The sequence below is a fragment of the Pan paniscus genome, chromosome 16 (assembly GCF_029289425.2).
Source record: "Pan paniscus chromosome 16, NHGRI_mPanPan1-v2.0_pri, whole genome shotgun sequence".
NCBI lineage: Eukaryota > Metazoa > Chordata > Mammalia > Primates > Hominidae > Pan > Pan paniscus.
In genome coordinates, this window is record NC_073265.2 from 41,771,803 (window position 1) to 41,778,719 (window position 6,917).

The window sequence follows — 6,917 nt, forward strand, 5'->3', positions numbered from 1 at the left end:
CATGTTATTTGGTTTTAGTTTCGTTTGTTTTTCTCAGAGTACTTCCTTACTTTCTAGAACTATAAGATGCTCCAGGCTCATTCTATATATTTTCTCATCCAGTTCTATAATCAACCATTTCTCCAAGGAGACTTTCATTGGAGAATGGTATTAGAAACCAAGATTTGGGTCTGGTTGCTACTGGGGTATTGTTGCTTCTAGGTCCTCTCAGCTACAGAGTGAGAAAATACTGTATGTATGTTTACTAACTCATGCATGTACACATATCTATAAGTATTTCTGTATGTGGCCCTGTGTCTTTATTAAGGTAAATGTGAGTTCACACTGATGTTTCCAACTTTAATTCATTACCATATGAATCATTCTAGCCTCTTCCCCTTGCTTTCTATAAATTCTCACTCAGTGAAAAACCTGAGCCTATCTTTTTTAGTCAGAGAAACCAACATGGCCAGGCACGGTGGCTCACGCCTGTAATCCCAGCACTTTGGGAGGCTGAGGCGGGTGGATCACAAGGTCAGGAGTTCAAGACCAGCCTGGCCAACGTGGCGAAACTCCATCTCTACTAAAAATACAAAAAAATTAGCTGGGCATGGTGGTGCATGCCTGTAATCCCAGCTACTCGGGAGGCTGAAGCAGGAGAATTGCTTGAACCAGGACCCAGGAGGTGGAGGTTGCAGTGAGCCGAGATCACACCACTGCATTCCAGCCTGGGCTACAGAGCGAGACTCCGTCTCAAAAAAAAAAAAAAAAAAAAAAAAGAAAAAGAAAAGAAAAAAAAGAAACCAGGATAACTTTTATGTGTATTATTATTAAGGAGTTCAGATGAGATAATGAGAAAGTATGTTGGAAACCAGATCGTGCTATACAATTTTAATGTATTATTAATCACAGGTCTTTTGGGTGTTTTGTTTGTTTGTTTGTTTTTGAGACAGAGTCTCACTCTGTCACCCAGGCTGGAGTGCAGTGGCCCAATCTCAGCTCACTGCAACCTCCACCTCCCGGGTTCAAATTATTCTCCTGCCTTAGCCTCCTGAGTACCTGGGACTACAGGCGCCAGCCACCACGCCCAGCTAATTTTTTTTTTTTTTTCTATTTTTAGTAGAGACGATGTTTCACCATATTGACCAGGCTGGTCTCGAACTCCTGACCTTGTGATCTGCCCGCCTCGGCCTCACAAAGTGCTAGGATTACAGGTGTAACCCACCGTGCCCAGCCATTAATCATGTTTTTAATCCCACCTCCTCCTGCATATTCTCTCCATGCCCTGGACTGCCCGATTCTGTCATGCTGCAGGATCCGGTGGAAGCTGAATCAATAATTGAGTGGCTTCTGAAAGAGCACTTTTGATAGGGAACAAAATGAAGTTAGGGTCAGCCAGAAAGGATGAGTAACTCAAAGATTAGGACCATAAGAATGTATTGATATATTTGGGTATACAGTACTACCTGGCTGTAAGGACCTCTTTTAATAACTTAAGGCATAGCAAATCCAAATGAATAAGGAGATATTGGATTCTTTTTTTTTGAGATGGAGTCTCGCTCTGTCGCCCAGGCTGGAGTGCAGTGGCACAATCTCGGCTCACTGCAAGCTCCGCCTCCCGGGTTCACGCCATTCTCCTGCCTCAGCCTCCTGAGTAGCTGGGATACAGTCACCCGCCACCACGCTGGCTAATTTTTTTGTATTTTTAGTAGAGACGGGGTTTCACCGTGTTAGCCAGGATGGTCTCGATTTCCTGACCTCGTGATCCGCCCGTCTCAGCCTCCCAAAGTGCTGGGATTACAGGCGTGAGCCACCGCGCCCGGCCTAGGAGATATTGGATTCTTATAACTCTCTGAAGTTCTCACACACTAAAGTGGGTGACTGACAACATTGCAGTGTTGTAGTGAAGAGGCATATCAGAAGGTGTGACAGCTGTCATATTTATGTTTGTCTGTCATCTTTTCTATAATTAGGGGAAATTTCTATATTAGTCCTGCCTCCTGATAGAAATATCAGACTCAAATTTTCATCTCTTTTGTAGCTCGATGCCGTTACATAACCTAGGCTCTAACAACCTAGATTCCAACAACCTTGATTCCTCTGTACAAGACAGGATTCAAAAGTGAGAAATGTGAGGAAAGTGGCTCTTCCCAGAACTTCCAATGAGCATAGCAGCAGAGATGAACAAATCTGGGGGATAACGGTGGTTACAGCAAGGTTGGGCTCCTGGCTTTCAGTGTTTTGTGGTGGCAAAAGCAGTAGCAGCAGCAGTTTCCATGATCAGACCATTGCTCTTACGTGTTTCTGGGGTTGCTCCTGGAATATTTACATAAAGCTGTTTCTCTAGCCTTTCCAATAATTTTGTAAGTCATCCAGTAACTTTTAGTTACTTAGTTTGTTTATTGAGACAAGGTCTCGCTCTTATTTATTTAAAAGGCCCTGTCTCACTCTGTTGCCCAGCTGGAGTGCAGTGGTGTGATCATGGCTCACTGCAGCCTCGACCTCGCTGGGCTCAGGTGATTCTCCCGCCTCAGCCTCCCGAGTAGCTGGGACTACAGGCATGCGCCACCACACCCAGCTAATTTTTGTATTTTTTGTGGAGATGGAGGTTTTATCATGTTGATCAGGCTGGCCTCAAACTCCTGAACTCAAGCAGTCCACCCACCTCAACCTCCCGAAGCGCTGGGATTACCGTCATAAGCCACCGTTTCTGGTCATGATCTGGTAACTTTTGATAAATCCTTTATCTGACTAAATGAGCCAGAATTACATATTTGTGATTAATAACCTGACTATTATAGAGTGGTATACTAGGGGTCAATGGAAATGACTATAATCTCAAGAATACAGTTTTGTCCAGAAAGTATTTATTGGGTACCCACTGTGACTTGGCACTGGACTGAGGGCTACAGCAAAATAGTACAACACTATAAGGGATAGTAATGGAATGAAGGTACTTAAAATACATTGTAATTCAGTGCTAAAACAGTATTTCATGGAAATAGTTATTGTCTCAGAGAATGGAACAATTAACTTGCTATGGGGAAAGGAAATATTCAGCTTTCACGGAGGTGATGTTTAAGTTCTAAAATATAAGTAGTAATGTATAAACAGATATCACCAACTAAGGCAAGCCATGGATTGGAGAAAGATATTTATGATGCATATAACTATCAAATAATTTTTTAAAATAAAGAACTTCCACCACTTCTAGGCAACCTGACTGATATGGTTTGGCTGTGTCCCCACCCAAATCTCATCTCAAATTGTAATCCAAATTGTAATCCCCACATGTGAGGGAGGGACCTGGTGGGAGCTGATTGAATCACAGGGGTAGTTTCCCCCATGCTACTCTTGTGATAGTGAGTGAGTTCTCACGAGAGATGGTTGTTTGATAAGTGTCTGGCACTTCTCCCTTCTTGCTCTCTCTCTCCTGCTTCCTTGTGAAGAAGGTACTTGCCTCCCCTTTGCCTTCTGCCATGATTATAAGTTTCCTGAGGTGTCCCCAGCCATGTGGAACTGTGAGTCAATTAAACCTCTTTCCTTTATAAATTACCCAGTCTCAGGTAGTATCTATAGCAGTGTGAAAACAGACTGATACACTAACCTAAGACATGGACAGAAAGCAATAGCTGCCATTCATGTAATCCAGAAAATAATGAATTCAGTTCAGAGTTTTCTGTAGCAAAAACAAACAAACAAACAAAACCCCACAAAACAACTCTAAAGATACTTGATACGATAGAAGGTATTAAAATATTGTGGCTGGCTAGGCACGGTGGCTCACACCTGTAATCCCAGCACTTTGGGAGGCCAAGGCAGGTGGATCACCTGAGGTCAGGAGTTCGAGACCAGCCTGACCAACACAGAGAAACCCCATCTTTACTAAAAATACAAAATTAGCCAGGCATGGTGGCACATGCCTGTAATTCCAGCTACTTGGGAGGCTGAGACAAGAGAATCGCTTGAACCCAGGAGGTAGAGGTTGTGATGAGCCAAGATCGCACCATTGTACTCCAGCCTGAGCAACAAGAGCAAAACTTTGTCTCAAAAAAAAAAAAAAAAAATCATTGTGGCTATGATGGAGGCCAAAAGTACAAGGGAAAAAAATAATTAGAAACACCAGGTGTGTTACTCCATTCTCATGGTGCTATGAAGAAATACCCAAGGTTGGATAATTAATAAAGAAAAGAGATTTAATTGACTCACAGTTTCACATGGCTGGGGAGGTCTAAGGAAAGTTACTATTATGGTGGAAGGCACCTCTTCACATGGCAGCAGGAGAGAGAATAAGTGCAAGCAGGGGAAATGCCAGATGCTTATAAAACCATCAGATCTCGTGAGAACTCACTCGCTGTTGCAAGAACAGCATGGGGGAAATGACCCCCATGATTCAATTACCTCCCATGGGGCCCCTCTCATGATGTGGGGATTATAGGACTACAATTCAAGATGAGATTTGGGTGGGGACACAAAGCCTAACCATATCATTCCACTCCTGGCCCCTCCCAAATCTCATGTCCTCACATTTCAAAACACAATCATGCCCTTCCAACAGTCCCACAAATGCTTAACTCATTCTAGCTTTAACCCAAAAGTCCAAGTCCAAAGTCTCATCTGAGACAAGGCAAATCCCTTCTGCCTATGAGTCTACAAAATCAAAAGCAAGTTAGTTAGTTCCTAGATACAATGGGTATACCTGCAATGGGTAAATACACCCATTCCAAATGGGAGAAATTGGCCAAAACAAAGGGGCTACAGGCCCCATGCAAGTCTGAAATCCAATACGGCAGTCATTAAACCTTAAAGTTCCAAAATGATCTCTTTTGACTCCATGTCTCATATCCAAGCCACACTGATGCAAGAGGTGGGTTCCCATGGCCTTGGGCAGCTCCACCCCTGTGGTTTTGCAGGGTGCAGCCCTTTTCTCAGCTGCTTTCACAGGCTGGTGTTAAGTGCCTATGGCTCTTCCAGGCACAGGGTACAAGCTGTTGGTGGATCTACCATGCTGGGGTCTGGAGGACAGTGGCCCTCTTCTCACAACCCCAGTAGGCAGAGCCCCAGTGGGGACTCAGAGTGGGGGCTCTGACCTCACATTTCCCTTCTGCACTGCCCTAGCAGAGGTTCTCCATGAGGGCCCTGCTCCTGCAGCAGACTTCTGCCTGGACATCCAGGCATTTCCATATATCCTCCTAAATCTAGATGGAGATTCCCAAACCTCAATTCTTGACTTCTGTGCACCCACAGGAAACTGCCAAAGCTTGGGGCTTGCACTCTCTAAAGCAACAGACTGAGCTGTACCTTGACCTGTTTTAGCCATGGCTGGAGCAGCTGGGATGCAGTCCAGAGGCTGCACACAGCAGGGGGGCCTGGACCCGGCCCAAGAAACCACATATTCCTCCTAGGCCTCCAGGTCTGTGATGGGAGGGGCTGCCATGAAGGTCTCTGACATGACCTGGAGACATTTTCCCCATTGTCTTGGTAATTAACATTCAGGTCCTTTTTACGCAAATTTATGCTGCCAGCTTGAGTTTCTCCCCAGAAAATTGGTTTTTCTTGTCTATTGCATCATCAGGCAGCAAATTTTCCAAACTTTTATGCTCTGCTTCCTCTTGAGTGCTTTGCCACTTAGAAATTTCTTCTACCAGATACCCTTAATCATCTCTCTCAAGTTTAAAGTTCCACAGATCTCTTGGGCAGGGGCAAAATGCCACCAGTCTCTGCATGGCAGGAATGACCTTTACTCCAGTTCCCAACAAGTTCCTTATCTCCATCTGAGACCACCTTAGCCTGGGCTTTATTGCCTATATCACTATCAGCATTTTGGTCAAAGCCATTCAACAAGTCTCTAAAAAGTTCCAAATTTTCCCACATTCTTTCTGTCTTCTGAGCCCTCCAAGTCTCCAGGAAGTGCCAAACTTTCCCACATTTTCCTGTCTTCTTCTGAGCCCTCCAAACTGTTCCAAGTCTGCCTGTTACCAGTTCCAAAGTCACTTCCACATTTTCGGTATTTTTTTTTTTTTTTTTTGAGGAGTCTCGCTCTGTCGCCCAGGCTGGAGTGCAGTGGCGCGATCTCTGCTCACTGCAAGCTCCGCCTCCCAGGTTCACGCCATTCTCCTGCCTCAGCCTCCTGAGTAGCTGGGACTACAGGTGCCCACCCCCACGCCCGGCTAATTATTTTTTGTGATTTTTTTTAGTAGAGACAGGGTTTCACCATGTTAGCTAGGATGGTCTCAATCTCCTGACCTCGTGATTTGCCCGCCTTGGCCTCCCAGAGTGCTGGGATTACAGGCGTGAGCCACCGCACCCGGCCATTTTCGGTATTCTTATAGCAGTGCCCCAATACCTCAGTACCAATTTACTGTATTAGTCCATTCTCATGCTGCTATGAAAAGATACCAAAGGCAGGGTAATTTATAAAGAAAAGACGTTTAATTGACTCAGTTTTGCGTGGCTAGGGAGGCCTCAGGAAACTTATAATCATGGCAGAAGGCACCTCTTCACAGGGCTGCAGGAGAGAGAATGAGTGCAAGCAGGGGAAATGCCAGACAGCATAAACTGATCTGCAGTGACTTATATCAACCTAAAGATAGAAGAACTACTAATAACGGTTATAAGATAGAATGCAAATGTTATCAAACTTGATAATGAAATTGTAAAAACACACATGACAAAACTTAAGGATTGAGAGTCAAAGAGAAATAATAAGGGCCTTAATATTGCCATCTTATACAATAGAGAGCCAAGAAATACTGTCTACAGCTAATGAAATAAGAAAGATAAAACTGTATTATTAAATATTATAAAGGAAGCTTATAAAGGAATCAAAAATAGTGATATTATGATACTAAAAGAAGGATGGGGAAAAAAGGAGGTGGGAAGTGTTGTGAGCAAAATCATCATCTATCGGTCTGGAAAGCCATTATAATTAATTATTA